Raw genomic sequence first — 18,409 nt, 5'->3', positions numbered from 1 at the left:
GGGGGGGGGGGGGGGGGGGGGGTGGCAGCTGCAGGTCCCGGTAGGGCTGTGCACACACTTCCGGTGGTCTGAGTGGGGGCTCTGTGGGCAGCTCACCCTGAGCATCTCCTGACTGGTCTCAGCAGCACCTGCAGCCCTGCAAGGTGCAGAGTCTGAGGGTGGGGGTGGGAGAGAAGGCCTGACCTTATCGGAGCAGAATATACAAACATCTGGGGTAAAACAAAGGTCAACCTATAGGAAGCCACACGGCACATTAACCCACAGAGGGACCCCACCCAGGGGGCCCTGATAGAGTGATTAGAACCAAGAAGTATGTGGACCAAGAGGATCAGAATGGACCAGAACGCCGGTGGGAGCCCGTCACAGAGGTGTCTCCCCGCTGCCCACGGAGGTACGGTCTATCATTAAACATTCTCAGGTCAGAGCACATCTAAAAGGTCTGGGCAGTGTGCTTCCTCAAGGCTTCCACGATGGATCCTGCCACGGAGTGATTCACCCCTACCTCGCCTGCTGTGTAATGTGGCTTGCCCATCCACCACTCCCACCTTTGATGTGCCGCTCGCCAGCACTCATGCAGGCCAGCCGACGCTAGTCTCAGAGCCAGGAGGAGCCTGGGAACCCGGGGTGGCCTGGAGAGTGGCAAAGGCCATGCACGGGGCCCGGGGCAAACACCTCTCGTGGAAGGCGAAGAGAGCCGGCTCATTCCAGCAAAAGAGAAGGCTGCCGGGCACATGGCGACAGGCCTCAGCTTTATGGCTTCTCGCTCATTCAGAAAATAAATCTTCCACAGGGAACCAAGAAAAGGAAAAGCAACCCTGAAATGTAACCTGGTGGGTGCAGGTTGGACATTCCGGAGAACTTCCTGACCGTGACGGCCGTAGAGGGTCCACTTCCCTTTTCGGGTAGTGGATTTAGGCTGCTTCCTGCCCTGAGGCAGATAGATTAGGTGCCCTCTTAAGGTCCCTTACTGTCCCAAAATATCACTTCCAATTCTCATCCGATACAGAAACAGAATCAACTAAGTTGTTAGGGCTTCACAAGAAGGCATTTCCTTTAAAAAAAAAAAAAAAAAAGAAAGAAAATCAGAATGTGCTAGAAATGAAACCAGCATGTCCCCAAGAAGGCTTGTGCGAGGATGTTCAGAGCAGCCTCATTATTCGTAATAACCCAAACCTGACAACGCAGAAGTCCATCAACAGGTGAACGGATAAGAAGACTGTGGTACAGTCACAGACTGGAGTACTACCGAGCAACAGAAGGAACACACACAGCTCGGAGCACGGACGGAGCATGGACAAATCCCCTGAGTGAAAGAGGCCAGAGAGCAAGTGCACACCTTACGATTCCATTTATGTAGGATATACATCCTATATTCCATCTAGGATGGGCAACACTAATCTGTGGTGGGAGAAACCAGAAAAATGGTTGTATTAGGGTGGGGGTGGGGAGGAAGTCACTGAAAAGGGGGCAAGAAAGAACTTTCTGGAACAATGTAAGTATCCTATGACTTATTTGGGGTGGCAGGTATACAGGTGTATACGAATGCCAAAATTCACTGAATTGAATGCTTTCTTGAGATCTATGTATTTGATTATAAAATCTACCTCAGTAGAAAAGATAGAAAAACAAACAAACTCTGTGAACTATAGCCTTAAAACTATGTTTTCCTTTGGGCCATATGACACAGGGCAAGGGATTTAAACTCTCTAGGCCTCAGTTTCCTCATCTGTAATAACAGCACCCACCTCAGAGGAGAGTCTTGGAGATGAAGCAAGTTAACGTGTGTGCAGGTGGGAAAAGCACCTACTGGCTATTATTACCACAGTTTATTATCCCTTCTCTGCTTTGAATGAGTGAGGAAAAGTGCTTTGAAAACACTTTGTTTAAAACCTCACTCGGGGCTGCTGTGCTGGGTATTCGGAGTTTTCTGGGGCTCTCATCCGTGTCACATCACTCCTACACTATTGCTACGAGCTGAGTTCTGTTCCCCCCCATTTCATATATTAAGTCCTAGCCCTCAATACCTCAGAATGTGACTTCAGTAGGAGAAAGAATCATCAAGAGGTAATTAACATTAGGGGGGCCCGGGTGGCTCAGCAGGTTAAGTGTCTGACTTCAGCTCGGGTCATGATCTCGCAACTTGTGAGTTCAAGCCCCGTGTCGGGCTCTCTGCTGTCAGCTCAGAGCCAGCTTCAGATCCTCTGTCTCTCTCTCTCTCTCTCTGCTCCTTCCCCCTCTCAAAAATAAATAAACATTTTTTAAAAAGGTAATTAACATTAAACGAGGCCACTAGGGTGGGTCCCAATCTAATATAACTGGTATTCTTTCTTGTATGAAGAAATCTGGACACAGCCGTGCACACAGAGGGAAGATGGTGTGAAGACCCAGAGAGAAGACGGCCATCTGCGGGGGAAAGAGGGAGGCCTCAGAAGGAACCAGCCCTGCCCGACACCTTGATCTCAGATTGCTGGCCTCCAGATCTCTGAGAAAACACATTTCTATGATTTCAGCCACCCAGTTGGTGGGACTTTGTTACAGCAGCCTGAGCACACAGATGACCGTCTTCCTGTTTCCAAGGGGACCTTCCCAAGGCCTCCGGGCCACACTTACTGCTGCTTTTGGTGTAAAGCCGGAGGAGCTCGGCCAGGCCACTCTTCTTTACCACAGCTGTGCTGCTCAGGTTCTCTTGGTCGAGAATCTTGAGGAAGTCATCCAGCTCCGTCAACAGCTGCTCCAGGGCTAGACACGGAAAAAGAGAAGAATCCGTTACAACGGCTGCCTTCTCTCCAAAGGCCCAGCTCAGAGGCACCTGCAGACCCTGCGTCACTTCACCGTGTGCCCTGTGGTCCTGAGGGGGAGGGGCTTGGGGTAAGGCCTNAGAGCCAAAAAGTGGTCCTGGGCAGAGGAAAACAGGCCCTTGGCTTTGAGATGGATGACCTTGGCTGAAGCTGCAGGTCTACCATTTGCTGGACTGACAGTGGCCAAGATGGCCCAGACAAGCCCATCAGGCCATGTGAGTCCGGAAACAGGATCTGCTCCCTTGAGAAAAGTTCAAACAGGACAGCTCAGGGTCTGGGGAACTTGAACGCAGGTCAAACCCATAACCATCAAAAGAAATCCTGTGATGACCCAATTGTCGGTCCTTTCCCCAAGCAGAGGGAAACAGAGTCATTCCAGAGATGAAACCGTGATTACGCTATCCCTGCAGCATTACGGATGATCCGCCAAACGCCACGGTTGTGGGGCAAACAGAAAAACAAAACCTTCCTGAGTTTCTTCGGTAATGAAGCCACCTCAGCCTGAAATTGAGTCCAGTCTCACTCCCAAGCTGGCTAAGGGCTCTGGTCCCACAGATCAAGGTACCAAATAGGCTCCCACAAGGACCACCAGAGTGGAGAGTGTAGACAAGTGTAGAGACACTTGTCAATTTCTAGCTGGAATCACCTTGCAGAGATGCCAGTGCAGGAAACAACAGTGTAGGAACAGGGCACTCCCCATTGTTGCTATTATTATTATTTGTGATCTAATCTCTATTAAGAATAGGAGGCTGCATTTGCTGATGGGGCCGCCATCTTGGCTCTTCTGTCCAGCTGGCTCTCAGGAATGGCAGCCAGCTTCCTGAGGCTCTACTCTCTGCTTTCCAGACCTGGCTGCATTGTGTCCCCCGGAGGGCTTTAAAAAATCCTGATACCTGGGGTAGCTGGGTGGCTCAGTTGGTTGAGCATCTGACTCTTGATTTTGGCCCAGGTCATGGATCTCACAATTTGTGAGTTCAAGACCCAAGTCGGGTTCTATGCTGACAGCGTGGAGCCTGCTTGGGATTCTCTCTCTCTACCACTCCCCAGCTTGCTTTCTCTCTCTCACAAGTAAACAAATAAACTTGTAAAGAAAGGTAAAAAAAAGGGGCGCCTGGATGGCTCAGTCGGTTAAGCGTCTGACCTCATTTCAGGTCATGATCTCATGGTTCATGGGTTTGAGCCCCACATCCGGCTCTGTGCTGACAGCTCAGAGCCTGGAGCCTGCTATGGATTCTGTGTCGCCCGCTCTTCCTGCCCCTCCCCTGCTCGTGCTCTGTCTCTCTCCCTCTCTCAAAAAATAAATAAACATTAAGAAAAAAGATTTTTTAAGTTAAAAAAAAGTCCTGTTACCTAAGGCACACCTCAGACTGCTTATCAGAATCTCTGGGAGTAGAACCCAGGAGTCAGAAGTTCTGCAACTTTCTGAGGTGATTCCAATGTGCAGCCGACATGGAGAACCATGGATCTGCTCGCAGGACCAGAGGCTACACATGAGGGCCCGGCTCCCAAGCACAGAAGCCAAGAAGTCCAAGCTGTCTTGTATCACCTGCTGCGGGGACTCTGAGCATCCCGCAATCCGTCCCAGCTCCTGTCCTCACCTAGAGAGTGGAGAAGACCGCACAGGCCCTACCCCTTGCACAGAGTTGTTGGAAACGACAAAACCTGTTAGCTCAAGGAGAGGACTTCATCTGTCTTACGCCTTTGGCACCTCACACTGTTGTAATTGTTGAATAAATGTTTATGGAATGAATGGATGAATGGATGAATGAATGACTGAATGAATGAGTTCATTAGGCACCTACTAGTTCACAAGTTAAAGAGATAAGCATCATTATGCCCGTGTTGTACAATGTGGGCCTGAGAGCCCCGGGAAGGTCCATAAGGCCCCAGGGCCCCGGGAAGGTCCGTAAGGCCCCACACGGCCCACAGCAGAGAGCTCATTTGCTGTCTGACTCTTAAGACTGAGCTANTCTCCCTCTCTCTCTGACCCTCCCCTGCTCATGCTGTCTGTCTCTCTCAGAAATAAATAAAACATAAAACAAAATTAAAAAAAAAAAAAAAGACTGAGCCACTGGCAACACTCCGCTGGATGTTTTTACCCACGTGAGGCATTCTTCCAGCGCCCCCAATGGCCTAGCTCCCCAGAACTGAACAGGAACCCGAAACTATCCCCTCGACCCCTTCATTAGAAAAAGCCCTCCTGCTCCTGGTTCTAAGGGAGAGCCACCCAGCCTCTTGCTGTTCAAACACCTCTGTGGATCTCAGCGGGGTAGGCGCCTCTGAACCCCAACCCTGCAAAACCAGATTCCCTGGAGTGAGCATTGCTATTGCTTGTAGGAGAGCTGGAGGAAGGGAAGGGGGTGGGTATCTGCTTGTTTCAGAGGAAGGCAGTGCCAGCAGGGCCAGCGCCCGTGACTGTCAGATCAGTACGGGGGTCAGCGAGCTCGCCCACATGGGTGTGTACCGCCTGGAAAAATCAGAGCCCTCTCTTCCTGGCAGGAGCATGCGCGAAGGCAACTCTACTTGGCCAAAGCTGGAGAAGCAGCAGAGAAACCTCCACTCTCCTTCTCAGGGCCCTGGTAAACGCTGAAGAACCAAGCAAGCACCAACCACAGGGGTCCGTGTCCACCCCCCTCTGGCTTGTCAAGAGCCAAATGAAGGTAAAACGCAGCCAGCAGCCCAGATGCTGCATGTGGTCAGTGATGGCTCAGCTCATATGCCTAGAGGTGGGCTGGAAGGAGGCCTTCATCTCTGCCAGTGGAAAGATGGGTAGGTGAGAGCCACGATGAGGCATGAAGGAAGCCATGTTTGGGTGGTCCTGTCTGGGAAAGAGCCCCTCAGCCAAAAGCAGAGCCTTTGTCCTATTCCTGGGTATTGGGACCACCCACCACAGTGGGTCTCCAAGCGGCCAATGGCTTTTGCCCAGGCCACTTAAAACTGATTAGACTCTTGGGGCGCCTGGGTGGCTTAGTCGGTTAAGCTTCTGGCTTTTGCTTAGGTCATGATCTCGCGGTTCGTGGGTTCGAGCCCCGCGTCGGGCTCTGTGCTCACAGCCAGCTCAGAGCCTGGAGCCTGCTTCAGAGTCTGTGACTCCCTCTCTCTCTGACCCTCCCCTGCTCACGCTGTCTCTCCCTCTCTCTCTCCTAGAAATTTAAAAAAAAAACAAAACAAAACTGATTAGACTCTTAACAGAGCAGGATTTGAAAGGCCACCAGCAAGAACTCCCAGAGTCCACCAGTCAGTAAGGATCAGGTGAGCTGGGCCCTTGGCCTAAACTAACCAGGAAATGAAAATGGAGACCAGGACAGCGTGGGTCTTGCCCTCTGCAAGCTCCCAGGCAGAATGAGGCCAGCCCAAGGCACACCACCAAAAATTTTCACCAGAAAGTGTGAGAGAAGACAGATGAGAATCCGAGGCCTGGAAGGCTTCTGGGAAGAGGTACAGAAGGGCAAGGCCATCTGGTTGTTTCTTGTTTGGTTTTGAGTGTTTTCTGAACAGCTATTCATGACTTTCCTGTTGGCTGCAGGAACTCAACAGGCTAAAAAGCAGTGAATTTGAAGAAGTCCAGACCGAGAGAACAAAGGACAAACGTGAGGAAATGACACCGAGCCTTGAACTCAGCTACAGTGGATGTGGAAAAGCAAAAGGGCCTTGCAAGGCAGTTAGCATCTCAAGTTGTGCTTTTCCTGACCTCCTGAACCCTTTCAGGCTGTGACTGCAGCTACTTCCGCTACAGAAAAGAAAAAAAGCACTGAAACTCAAGCATGTCTTTGGTTTCACATCCTCAGCTATTCCCCAAAGCTGCCTGATTCCTGGAAAACAGCTTCGATTTATTTCCAAGCAAGCAAACACGTACGGGGCCAAAGGGTAAAAAGTATCGTGCCTCTGGGGAGACAGAGTTGACTCGAATGGGGTCCCCAGCCTTCCCAGGAGCTCCATTTCTGGAGAGGGGGGTGCCCAGGGAGTATACCAGGGGAGAAGAGAAGGGGCTCAGGAGAGTCCCCGAGGGTAAGGAATGACCAAGATCCTGACTCTGGGGTTATCTGCAAGAAGAATGTAGACACCGGTCACTGAGGAGGCATAGGAGTTCACCGGGAAGAGGCAGAGGTGTTCTAGGAAAAGGGAAAGAGATGCTCAGAAGACTGACGTGCTGGGGGCACCTGGGGGGCTCAATCAGTTAAGCATCTGACTTTGGCTCAGGCCATGATCTTGTGGTTCGTGAGTTCGAGCCCCATGTTGGGCTCTGTGTTGCTGACATCTCAGAGACTGGAGCCTGTTTTGGATTCTGTGTCTCCCTGTCGCTCATGCTCTGTCTGTCTCTCTCCTCTCTCGGAAATAAAGATTGAGGGGGGATGGAGGAGGGGGAGGAGGAGGAGACCCAGCACTGAAAGCACGTGCAGTATTTGAGAANTGGGGGATGGCGGACTCTGAGGCCAGAACTGTGGAGTTCGATCAGACACGCAGACCATAAAGGCTTGATTTCCTTCCCAAAGGAGTCAGTGCCTTACCCTGCAGGGCCTCTAGAAAAACAGGCCAGAGGCAGAATAACCCTGCTGACAGTGGAGGGGGACCATGGAGGGAGGCACAGTGGCAGGCAGAGAATCCCATTAGCACAGATGAGAATGATGAGGGTGTGACCTAATCACGGCATCCAGGGGCCATGCAGGACACCGCACCCTGCCACCTCCAGTTCTCCCAAGTACCTTGCGAGTGCATGGCATGGGCTCCTGAGGCCCATACATGTAGTTAGAAGTGGCAAGGGAGCTCAGATCCAAGTACGCCCAAGTCCAAAGTGCTTGCTGTCTGTCGTCCCTTGGCTGTAACCATTCCCAAGTCAGGGAAGTTTATCCAGGTCATGACCTCTGTGTCCCGTTCCACCATACTTGGCAAAGGGTGGGGGGCAGTGGCTTCTAGATACGTAGCACGTAGAGGCAATGGGACCTGGTGGTAACTCCGTTCGGTGAGGGACTTAAGAGACCCTGAGTGACTGAGAGCTGCAGAATGCTATTAGTCACACAGGCCTGAGGACACTGTGGTGAGACAGGCAGCTGTGGTCCCTGCCACAGGGGACCGGACGGGCCAGGCTGACGGGTGGTAGGGTACCAAGAAAGCAGAGAAACCCTCCACTCTTCCTCTAAAATGGCTGTGCTGGGTGAAGGGTAAGCAGCAGGGTTGAAGAAGCGCGGCACCAGGAACCAGAGTCACAAAGCCCGTGATGTCATTTCTGTCTCTCTCTGCATTCAAGGTCCATGCAGGTCCCTTCTCTACAAAGCAGCCCATGACCGAGCAATCAGCTTCTGCTTCCTCGGACTCGTCACCATCAAAGCCAGTCATTCATGGCCGTCTCAGTGTGGGCCCAGTCCACGTCCCAGGCCACGCAGGAGCTCTTCCCGGCTGCCGGTCAGCCTTCGCAGGTTCGGGGGTGCTGACGAGGTGCCGAGCACAGCAGAGGCCAGGGATTCTCCTGTGATCAGACCCTTCAAGCTCCAGCTCCGGGCTCATAACAATCAACAAAAGCAGGGCCCTAATTTGTGCCAACCCAGGTGACATTTTTCAGCCCTCAGAGCTGGGAGGAATGTGGCCATGTCACTGAGGCTCTGGAAGGCACCCATCCCATTTCCCTCCCCGCCCCCTCCCCGCCCCCCACTCCCCAACACTTCTCACTTTGGTCTCTCTCATCCTCCAGCAGAGGGAGGGGAAAAAGAAGTGTGCTGTTCATTCTGGAAACTGTAGACCCTTGTGCAGGCTTTCCATCCTGGCTCTGTTAAAGTTCAGAGTTGTCTGCTCAGGGTCTGACAAATCATCAATAAGATTCTTGTTCAGGACTTCCAAGGCCCACGCGGAGCTGGGAGGTTCAACTGCTCGATTCATTGCCCTCGGCCATGGCCAAGCTCTGCCTCCAGATGACCTCCTCCCCCGCCTTTTCTCATCTTGAGGCAGGCTTGCCTTTTGGTCACTAGGTTCCCAACCATAAATGTCTTCCCAACACGCCGAAAGAGCTGTTCTTCATGGTTCCCTGCTGTTTTCTGCACACATTTTTATTTGTTCAGCTGCATTTGCTGAAGACCCATGATTGAGCATGATTTTCCTTCCAAACATGAAACAAAACAGACCTAGTCTTTAAGTAAAAAAAGACATGCATCCCACTCTCTGCCCCAAACAGTTCCCAAGATGGAGCCACTGGGCATATTTTCTGCTTGAACCCAACAGCTGGGCACCAGGCACAGTGGAGTGCGTGGAAGAAGCTTCTGTGATGAGGAACAGCACCATGTCGTTGCAGCAGAGGGCAGACAATGCCAAGTCGATTCCTTCTAATCATGGACAATCCTCAAGTTCTCAAGAAGCTTTTGGAAAACATTCCCCTTCGTTCCACCTAAGAAGGGACACCTCCGGTCAACATCTCCTTTCTTCAGAAGCGCCAAATGCCAAGCCAGCCTTTGCCAAGTACCTGCTGTGTTCCTGGCATGTGAATAAGTGGCTTTTCTTGTTTCTTTTTTATGGTAGCAATAGACACAGGACTTAAAATTTACCAAAAATTTAATCACTTTGAAGTGTACAAATCAGTGGCATTAAGTACCCTGACAGTGTCATCCCTATGGATGTGCCAATGCTAGATATTTCATTTATACACAGAGTCGAGGAATATGTGGCCTTTGCTTGAATGGCTCCTTTCACTGTGCAGTAACAGTTTCTGGGCTCATCCATGTTGTAGCCTCTCTTTCCTTCTTATCCCTGGCGATCTGCAGAGCCTTTGGGGTCCAAGTCCTTTTCCTTAACAGAAGGCACTTGAGATTTATCTATGTTGCATGTATGAGAAGTTTGCTCCTTTTGACTGCTGGGTGATATTCTACTGTATGGATGTATGAAGCCCAAATGTGTCCATGTGTCCATGTGTCTTCTGCTGTGTGCTTCTGCACAGACAGAGCAAGTTCCTGGGTCCTGATACCAGTCTGTAATGTTCTCAAAAGCACCCTCCCGCTGACATTAAAGCGTATGCCTGCTTTCAGCACACTTCACGGACGACCACTCAGGGGCTCAGGTACAAAAGGAAAAGTGGTGACTATCAGCAATGGCTGGACACTGGAATCACCTGGGGACTTGAAACAAAAAATCCCTGATGCCTGCATCCACCCCCAGACATCTTGCCAGAATTGCTCTGAGTATAGTCTGGGCCCCAGGTTTTAAAGCTTCCCAGGAGATTCTAATGTGCAGCTAAGGTTATAATCTACTGAGATTTTTTAAAAATGTGATTAATGCTTTATTAAAAAGTCTTTTCACTTTATACATTTATAAGATTCTTTAAAAACACACTTCAATAGTGTTTCTATAGCACTCAATTCTGATTTTACATGTAGAACCTTCTAGGTTGATTCCTGGTATATAGTCAGATATGTTTGAAAATACCTCCCCCCCCACGCCCCACAAAGTCTTTTCCCTTCTGGACAGTAAGGATGTGGAAGGCAAGGACCCCCATGTCTATATGTTTATGCATCGTTGAACTCGGTTGTTTGTCACTAACGATCAGCACCCAAAAGATCACAGGCCACCCCTCTAGCAGGCTGTCGTGGACCCTGCCTGTTGGACTCCAGGAGACTAAGCCAGAAATGTACATAACCTTCTCCAATGTAAGAAATACTCCAGAAATACTCCAGGAGTTCACATCTCCATCTTCAAGAAATGGCAAGGAGGAGGGGTGCCTGGGTGGCTTAGTCGGTTAGGCGCCAACTTCGGCTTGGGGCATGGTCTCGCGGTTCGTGGATTCGGGCCCCACGTCGGGCTCTGTGCTGACAGCTCAGAGCCTGGAGCCTGCTTAGGATTCTGTATCTCCCTCTCTTCTGCCCCTCCTCAGATCAGAGGCGCACACTGTGTCTCAGATCAGAGACATACACTGTCTCTCTCTCTCTCAAAAATAAAATAAACATTAAAAAATTAAAAAAAAAAAAAGAAATGGCAAGGAGGAGAAGATTTTGCTTCATTTACTAGCAGTGTGCATGAGCTGCCCCTTGTTGGGCCTGATGTTCAAGGTCAGCTTGTCATCATTGTTGCACAGTCTGCTTTTTCCCACCTATCTTGGGGTCTCATCACTTAGAACACTTTCCCCGAGAAGAGGCCACCCTCTTGGTCCCAGGGTTAGCTGTACGGGTTGGGGACACGGGATACAAGCTCTGCTGTAGCATGCTCACTGGTGGCCTCTTAACTGGAACAAAATTCCCTGAGACAGGGCGCCTGGGTGGCTCAGTCAGTTAAGTGTCCAACTTCAGCTCAGGTCACGATCTCACGGTTCGTGGGTTCGAGGCCCTCATCGGGCTCTGTGCTGACAGCTAGCTCAGAGCCTGGAGCCTGCTTCAGATTCTGTGTCTCCCTCTCTCTCTGACCCTCGCCTGCTCATGCTGTCTCTCTCTCAGAAATAAATAAAATATTTTAAAAAATTAAAAACAAAAAAACAAACACAAAAACCTCCCCGAGAGTGGGAGTCAAGGCCCAGCCATGGGGCCAGCTGCACCAGAGCTGCTCAGTGAGGCCCCTTCCGAAATTCGCACCGTAACAGCCGAAGACATCAAGCGGACAAGTGTGAAGCGGAGAGGCCCGGGCCTGGCCAAGCCTCCACCCGCCCCCGCCCCCACCTCAGCCTACTGGAAGCACCACCTATCCTGTGGGCCCAGCAGCACACGGCCAGTCAGCCACCTTCCCATCTTTCTTATTTTCTATGTGTCCCAGGAATGCAAGTCCNAGCCCCCACCCGCCCCCGCCCCCACCTCAGCCTACTGGAAGCACCACCTATCCTGTGGGCCCAGCAGCACACGGCCAGTCAGCCACCTTCCCATCTTTCTTATTTTCTATGTGTCCCAGGAATGCAAGTCCTCCGTCTCCAATGAAAAGGAAAACCCTGTGTACTCAGGGCTGCTTGGTTTGGTCGTGCTTTACTCAAAGTCGGTGCTTGGAAAACAACAGCTGAGCACAGGGCTTCCAGAAAGACAGACACACGCGCGTGCACGCAGGCTGATAAAAACTCCTAAGTTGCCTCCTATCAAAGGGTCTGGGCCGGTCTGTCCTGTAGGCCAGGGCAAAGGGCTCGCCGATCCCTGGCCATAATTGTAGTCCCGGGCCACATAATGTCTCTGGAATGACCACCCAGAGGCGGCGCCTGGCAGCTGATGGGCTGGGAACACCTAAGGCGTCTCACTCCTGGACGGCGCCGTGGTGGGAACACTTTCTCGAGGGTGCAGGCAGGAAGGACACGGAGCCATCCCGCTCCCTGCAGACCAGGAACCCGGAGCCGGAGCTGGGTCCCCGGGGCACTCCAGCAGCTCAAGGGGCACATGAGGGCAGGGGCGAGACATGCCAGGTTCTAGCAGCCACCAGGGTCCAGGCCAGACAAAGAGGCTTTGGGGCCCGGGGAGGCCTTTGTTCCCCAAGCCAGTCAGGACATTCCTTAAATGCAATCTGCCAGAAGAGTGGCTTCATTCAGACTTGGCGGAGGCCAGTTGTGTGGGTGGGGCGCAAAGGTTCAGCTGGGTGGCTCTCCGCGTGGCAGGTCCCACAGCTGGCACAAACCACTGCAGTCTCTGAACAAGAGGCTGTCGGGGGTCGGCCAAGGTCACGCGGGAAGTCGGGGAAGTGCTCTCTGACAGAAAAAGAAGAAAGCCGGACAGGAACGGTGGTTATCTGTCAGTGGAGACGTTAAGGGGAGGTCCGCGTTCCCCCTTTCCGTCCGCCCCTGGTAATCAGAGCCGAGGAGGGAGCTGCTACGCAGAGAGAAGCCACTGCTACGGCGGCTGCCTGCACTTGGTCTGCTTGCTATTTGTATTAAAGGAAAAGGACACAAACTAAACATGTAGAGAAAGAAAAATAAGATCACCCTCCATCCTGATTTCCTGTTTCTTCCCAGCATTTGGCAGAAACGATCAAACACCATTGGGCCGATGTGTTGGGAGGAAGCTGCATCCTGTTCAGGCCTCTGCCTCCAAGGAGGTCGAAATCAGCCCCAGCAACCCAAAACCACCACGACCCTGACCTTGGACTCGGCAAGGGACTGCTCCCCCCAGCCCAACCCCCCCCAGCTGACTCAGGCCCATCGGCCCACACAGGCAAGGACCCTGCCTCGAGCTCCAGGCAGCTGGGCTGGGGAACGAAGGCCTCCCGGCCCCCCGAGCTTCTTTGTCTGGTGGCTCCCAGAATCTGGAGTGTCTCGTCCTTGTCCTCATGTTCCTGGGAGTTCTCTGAGCTCCTGGTCCAGAAGCAAGCAAGTCCTTGGCCCCGCCCACCTGTACCATGCTCCAGACTCAAACTGCCCCCGTCTTAGCTCCAAATCTGGGTTCATTCTTGGCTTCACTATACACTAGCTGTGTGGCCTTGGGGAGTTTAATTAACTTCTTTGGGCCTCAGTTTCCTCATTTATAAAGTGGGGTTAATAACAGTACCTCCTTAATAGGATTTGTGTAAAGATCACAAGTAATCCTATCAAATGTGCTACTAAGTTCAATATCAGCTGCTAAATAAAACCTAAATTCCGGAGTCAGAAAGCATCCACGAACGTATGGCCCCTCCACACACACACAGGCACATAGGTTATAATGTTAGTGGGGCAGCTTCAGCAAGGAGATTGGAAATATCCCTGTGTGATTTTGCGGGACTACTAAACGACGCCCTCACAGAAGGTCAGCAGGGGCTTGCCGGGGTGGAATTTAGGTTAAGGCCCTCTGGAGAACGACCTTTCTCGAGAAACACACACTACCGAAAACAATCCGGTGAAGGTTTCCAAAGCTCCTACGGCTGCCCAGCCCAGGTCTCAACAAGTTCAGATTGATCCCAGAAGCACACAGAGAGGAGAGTCAGTGCCAGGCTGTGATCTGAGAGATCGCTCTCGGGTCTTTTGCTTTTTTCCCACCCTCTGCTTGTTTTCTAACCCCTCCTCCACCCCCACCGGCTGCCATCTGCCTGCCTGGGCAGCCGACCCAGTTTCCTTTGGGCAAAGGAAAACAAAAACAGTGCCTCAGAAGGGATAAACCATGGGCCTGTGCACTGCGTATCTGTTACCTCCTCCCTTCCCCACCATCCACCTGCCCTTCTTATTTGTACCCAATTCTCCTTTAGGAAACCCCTTTACCCAACTGAATTTGTGGTGTGGGTAAGACCAGAACCCCCACCTCTACCCTCACGTGACCGTGGACCCAGCCGATCAAAGCATTTCCTTCCCCCAGCTGGTGACTGACTTCGGCACAGTCTCATGACCAGAGATACGCCAACGGGCATCAGCCTTGGGGCTCTCCCCAGGCAGCGCCCATCTCCTTCCTCAGTCTCCCCGATCTGTGAGAATGTCAGCCCTAGGCCCAGTGACCACCTCTGGGAACAGCCTCCCTGAGAAGGAAAACAGGGATTGGAGATTCTGAGGACAACCTTTCAGTCCAGATTCAAACGAACCTTCCCCTGTACCACTCGGTCATGTGGGGTAAGGACATCCCCTTTTTTCATTAAGCCAGATTGGGGCGGGGGGTGGTGTCGCCTTTGCTGGCAAGTGGAGAGAAGATGACCATGGCACAGGATGCTGAGACCTGGACAAGGCAGGGCGCACATACAATTTCAATTCATCCTGCGAGGCAGGCCGTCCCGTCCCTATTTCACGGAGGGGAGATCTGAGGCCAAAGCAGGGTCACACAGTAAATACGAGTGCTCAGAATCAATAGGTCCTGTGGCCCCCAAGCCTGGAGTTTATCCAGAGTCATCTGAACCTACCCTATATTGGTAAAGATTTGCTTATTAAAGCAGACTGTCCAGAAAGTGAAATTCAAAACATTCTAATGAAAGAAAAGCACAGAGAAGGGCCCAGGAAAAACAAACCAACACACACACACACACACACACCCCTTGAGAAGCCTGAGATAAAATGTCACCAAGGCCTAGGGGGAGGGCCGAGGGCAGTGAGCATAAATTTCTGCCGGCCTGAGGAACAAGCCTGAGTGGAAACCGAAGGGGGAATCCAAAGGCTCAACGGGGAGAGGAGCAGAGCATGACATCTGGGGAAATGGAAAGGTCTGAACAAAGACAGTCACTTATTCCAGGCGGTGCTGCTGGACTTCAAGACGCTGAGCCCTCTGGGGCAGTCCGATGGGAACGTGGAGGGTGGAAGCCAGAGGTCCTGGCTCATGGAGAAAAACAGCTGGGAGAGAATGTCATCCCCAACCCTCCACGCCTCACTCCCCAGTGCCAGGGGCCAGACCCAGAGGATCAAACAGCTGATGAAACGGGTGTGGTGTGATTAAGTTGTGAGAGAGCCAAAAAAAAAAAAGTCTGCCTAAAATGGTCCTTAACATTAGGAAGAATGGAAAAGCAAAAGTTCCATACAAAGGAGCAATTTTAACAAAGCCAGCAGATCCGAACAGCTGTCTAGCTGGGCTAACCTGCTTCTGCCGAGCAGAACATCTCCAATGGACACGAACTGATAATCACAGAGAGCTGTGCGTAATACATGAACCCCTTTGACTTGGAATCAGTCCCTTGCAAGAGTTAGGAACCAATAAGGAATGAAAATTAATTCTTTTGGTTTACTTCATATTCTTTCTCCCTTTGCTTGGTAATGGGACGATGGTATTCCATACGTATTCCATATGGTTCAGATTTGGCAAACCCCACCTTAGTCGCAGGGGGTGGGGATGCAGCGGAGGACTGGCCATCCTTCAGGCCACTGGGATGGGTTCAAGCAAAGCCAGAATTTTCCTCAGGATTTGCTCTATGAGCAAACAGACAGCTTTGAGAGCAAGAGGTCTTTCTTTTCTTTGGATTAGAAGCCATGAGGATCTATACTGGGAGCCGTAGGAGAACACTCCCCTTTCCAGTCTGAGGATAAAGCCAGTGCCCAGAAGGGAACAAGGCTGATCGCTAGAGGAAGACACAGGGTCCCACCCACTTTGCTAGAGCCCCTAAGTCCAACCGTGCCTGAAGCTAACCTTCCCCCTGCCAACTACATGAACCAATAAATTCCCTTTTTCACAGAGGCTGGTGGCTAGTCATTGCTGACCCAAAGGTCCTCATTAATAGGACAGTAAAGTCCGAACAAATGGTGGCTCCATGTAAACCACCGCTTTTATAAGGCACACCTCACTTTCCTAAAGCCATACAGTGGCTCCCTTTGAAAGGTCCAAGCACAGCCTACTGGGCCAGGTAATTTTCGTGGATGACCCATATGGCGCCCCAAACCACCAGAAAAAGTGCTGATGAGAGCCAACAGACACTAAGGGCGAGGCTGTGATGGTGGGTGGGGGTGGGGAGGGAGTGCACTGCCTCCCTGCCAGGTCTCTTTTCTGACTGGCACATATATCCTTGTGAGGGTCTCCATGGTCCCCAGTACAGGGAGTATAGTGGTGCTTTTCAAACTGAGAGCATGACACTTTAGCGGGCTTTACTGTCAACTCAGTGAGTAAGGAAATATAGCTAAAAAAAAAAAAAAAAAAAAAAAAAAAAAAAAAAAAGAAAAAAATGAAAAAATCAAGCCACATAGTAGAAAATATCAAAATGCAGTGCACGTAGTAAAGGAGTGAAATCTTTCATAAAACCTTTGTTTTAGCTGTGTGTGTGTATATGTGTATTCTGGGATGTACATTTTTTACGTTACAATAAAAAAGTTCGAAAAATAAATACATTTCTTACCACGATCGCAATAAAAAAGTTTGAAAACCATGACTACAGACCCACGATCTCTAATCTGAAATCTGCAAAGCTAGAGGTGTTTTGAAATTCAGTATTTCAGGGGCGCCTGGGAAGCTCAGTCGGTTAGGCGGCCGATTTCGGCTAAGGTCCCGATCTCATGGTTCGTGGGTTTGAGCCCTGAATTGGGCTCCGTGCTGACAGCTCAGAGCCTGGAGCCTGCTTCAGATTCTGTCTTCCTCTCTCTGCCCCTCCCCGCTTATGCTCTGTCTCTGTCTCTGAACAATGAAGAAAATGTTAAAGAAAAAAAAAAAAGAAATTCAGTGTATTTCAGACTCTAGAAAAGCAACATGCCACACAACCCATCAGGGTCTGGAGAAATGCTCAGGAATAAAACACATTAATATTTCCATGGTAAAATGCACAAATACTCATACTAAGTGGGTTTGATAGATTATAAATCATCTCACATCATTTTAGATCCCTCCAAATTAATCTGTGTCAACCTCACACAAAAAAAATTCTGCTTTTCCAAGTTTGGAGATTTGGGAGTTGAGGAGAAATGATGGACCTTTCTTGGGATTCCTAGGATCTTTTTCCTTCTGTGGCCTCAAAAGTGGCTTTTAACTGTCTAATTTTTTTAATAAAAAAGACCTCATGGATGCCCACAAACCCACACTTGGCTTTTAATAAATGAAAGCAAAGCTGGAAGGTCTAAGCGACCCACAGGGCTGTGGGCAGATGGCGCTTTTAACCAAATTATACTTCGAAGTGGAACTCACTGTCTCTTGATCTAAAACGGGATCGCTCAATCCTCTGCCACTAGCGACAGGTGTCTACTGAGTATGTGAAATTGAGTCTGCACTGAGATGTGCTCTAAGTGACTTAGTGTTACTTAACCCCCCCTCCCCCCACAACAGAATGTAAAATATCTCAAGAGTGTTCCTTCTTTAAATATTGATTACATGTTGAAATGATGATATTTTGGATGTACTGGGTTGAAAGATACTCTAGAAATTAACTTCACCTTTTTTGTTAAATACTTTAAAATGTAGTTTAAAATTATTTTCTATTTCTTTTTTTAGTAACAAGTTTTTTAATGTTTATCATTTACTTTTGAGAGAAAGAGTGTGCACAATCACAAGCTAGGGAAGGGCAGAGAGAGAGCGAGGGAGAGAGAGAGAGAGAGAGAGAGAGAGAGAGAGAGAGAGAGAATCCCAAGCAGGTTCTATGCCATCAGCACAGAGCCCAACGCGGAGCTTGAACCCATAAACTGTGAGACCATGTCCGGAGCTGAAATCAACAATCAGACACTTAACCGACTGTGCCACCCAAGTACCCCTTGCTTTCTGTTTCTCTTGGACAGTCCTGGTCTGAAACGTCTATCACAGACTCAGAGCTATAAAATCATGAAACAATTCATCCTCTCGATGGAAACAAAATTTGCCCAAGTCACACAATGAGTTTGTGGAAGGCTCAATTTCCTGTGTCTGCCCAAGGCTTTCTAAAACCGAAATTGAAGCAGTTTTGCATCCTGAAGAACACAGGAAGGAATTAAGGTCACTTTAATGAGAGTTCCAGGGAGCTGCGGCGAAGGGCTTGGAAAAGGTGGCTCTCTTCTCGGTGTGCTGGCTCTGACGGAGTAAGGTGACAAGGGCAGCAAGAGAGAGGTCCTCGCCTCAGGAAAACAGCCACGACCTGGACGAAATAGATTTGGCGCACGCTGTCCTTCGTTTACTTGAACAAGAGCCAGCTGTTCATCACACAGATGTTCTAAATGGAACCCTTAAAGCTCTGTTCTATAAATAATGTAAAGGTATTACTGAGTTTTGGGTTGGATCACTCCTTTCACTTAATATTTTAGCCAACATTTGTCAAAAGGAACGGCTGATGCACAATTTCCAACTCTTTCAGTGCATTTCAGTTTCTGAGAACATTGTAAGTTTACATTTGGCTCTTAACTCCAATCT

The 18,409-nt window shown here is 50.3% G+C and overlaps 1 protein-coding gene across 3 annotated transcripts in view; it reads right to left on the bottom strand.

Annotated features, from left to right (window-relative positions):
• AFAP1L2 (actin filament associated protein 1 like 2) overlaps positions 1 to 18,409 on the bottom strand; it is an 80,866-nt gene that overhangs the window by 37,207 nt on the left and 25,250 nt on the right. For 2 of the 3 annotated variants that reach the window (XM_077779464.1, XM_077779463.1), the window contains exon 2: positions 2,611 to 2,739. The gene's annotated coding sequence lies outside the window, so the exon portion shown is untranslated. Of the gene's footprint in view, positions 1 to 2,610; positions 2,740 to 18,409 lie in introns of those variants that run through there. The other variant, XM_077779465.1, reaches the window with a different exon arrangement.

Source organism: Crocuta crocuta, unplaced genomic scaffold, assembly GCF_008692635.1.
Source record: "Crocuta crocuta isolate KB4526 unplaced genomic scaffold, BGI_CrCroc_1.0 scaffold138, whole genome shotgun sequence".
Taxonomy (NCBI): domain Eukaryota; kingdom Metazoa; phylum Chordata; class Mammalia; order Carnivora; family Hyaenidae; genus Crocuta; species Crocuta crocuta.
The sequence above is the reverse complement of the archived record's forward strand: the minus strand, read 5'-3'. Positions and strand labels throughout refer to the sequence as shown.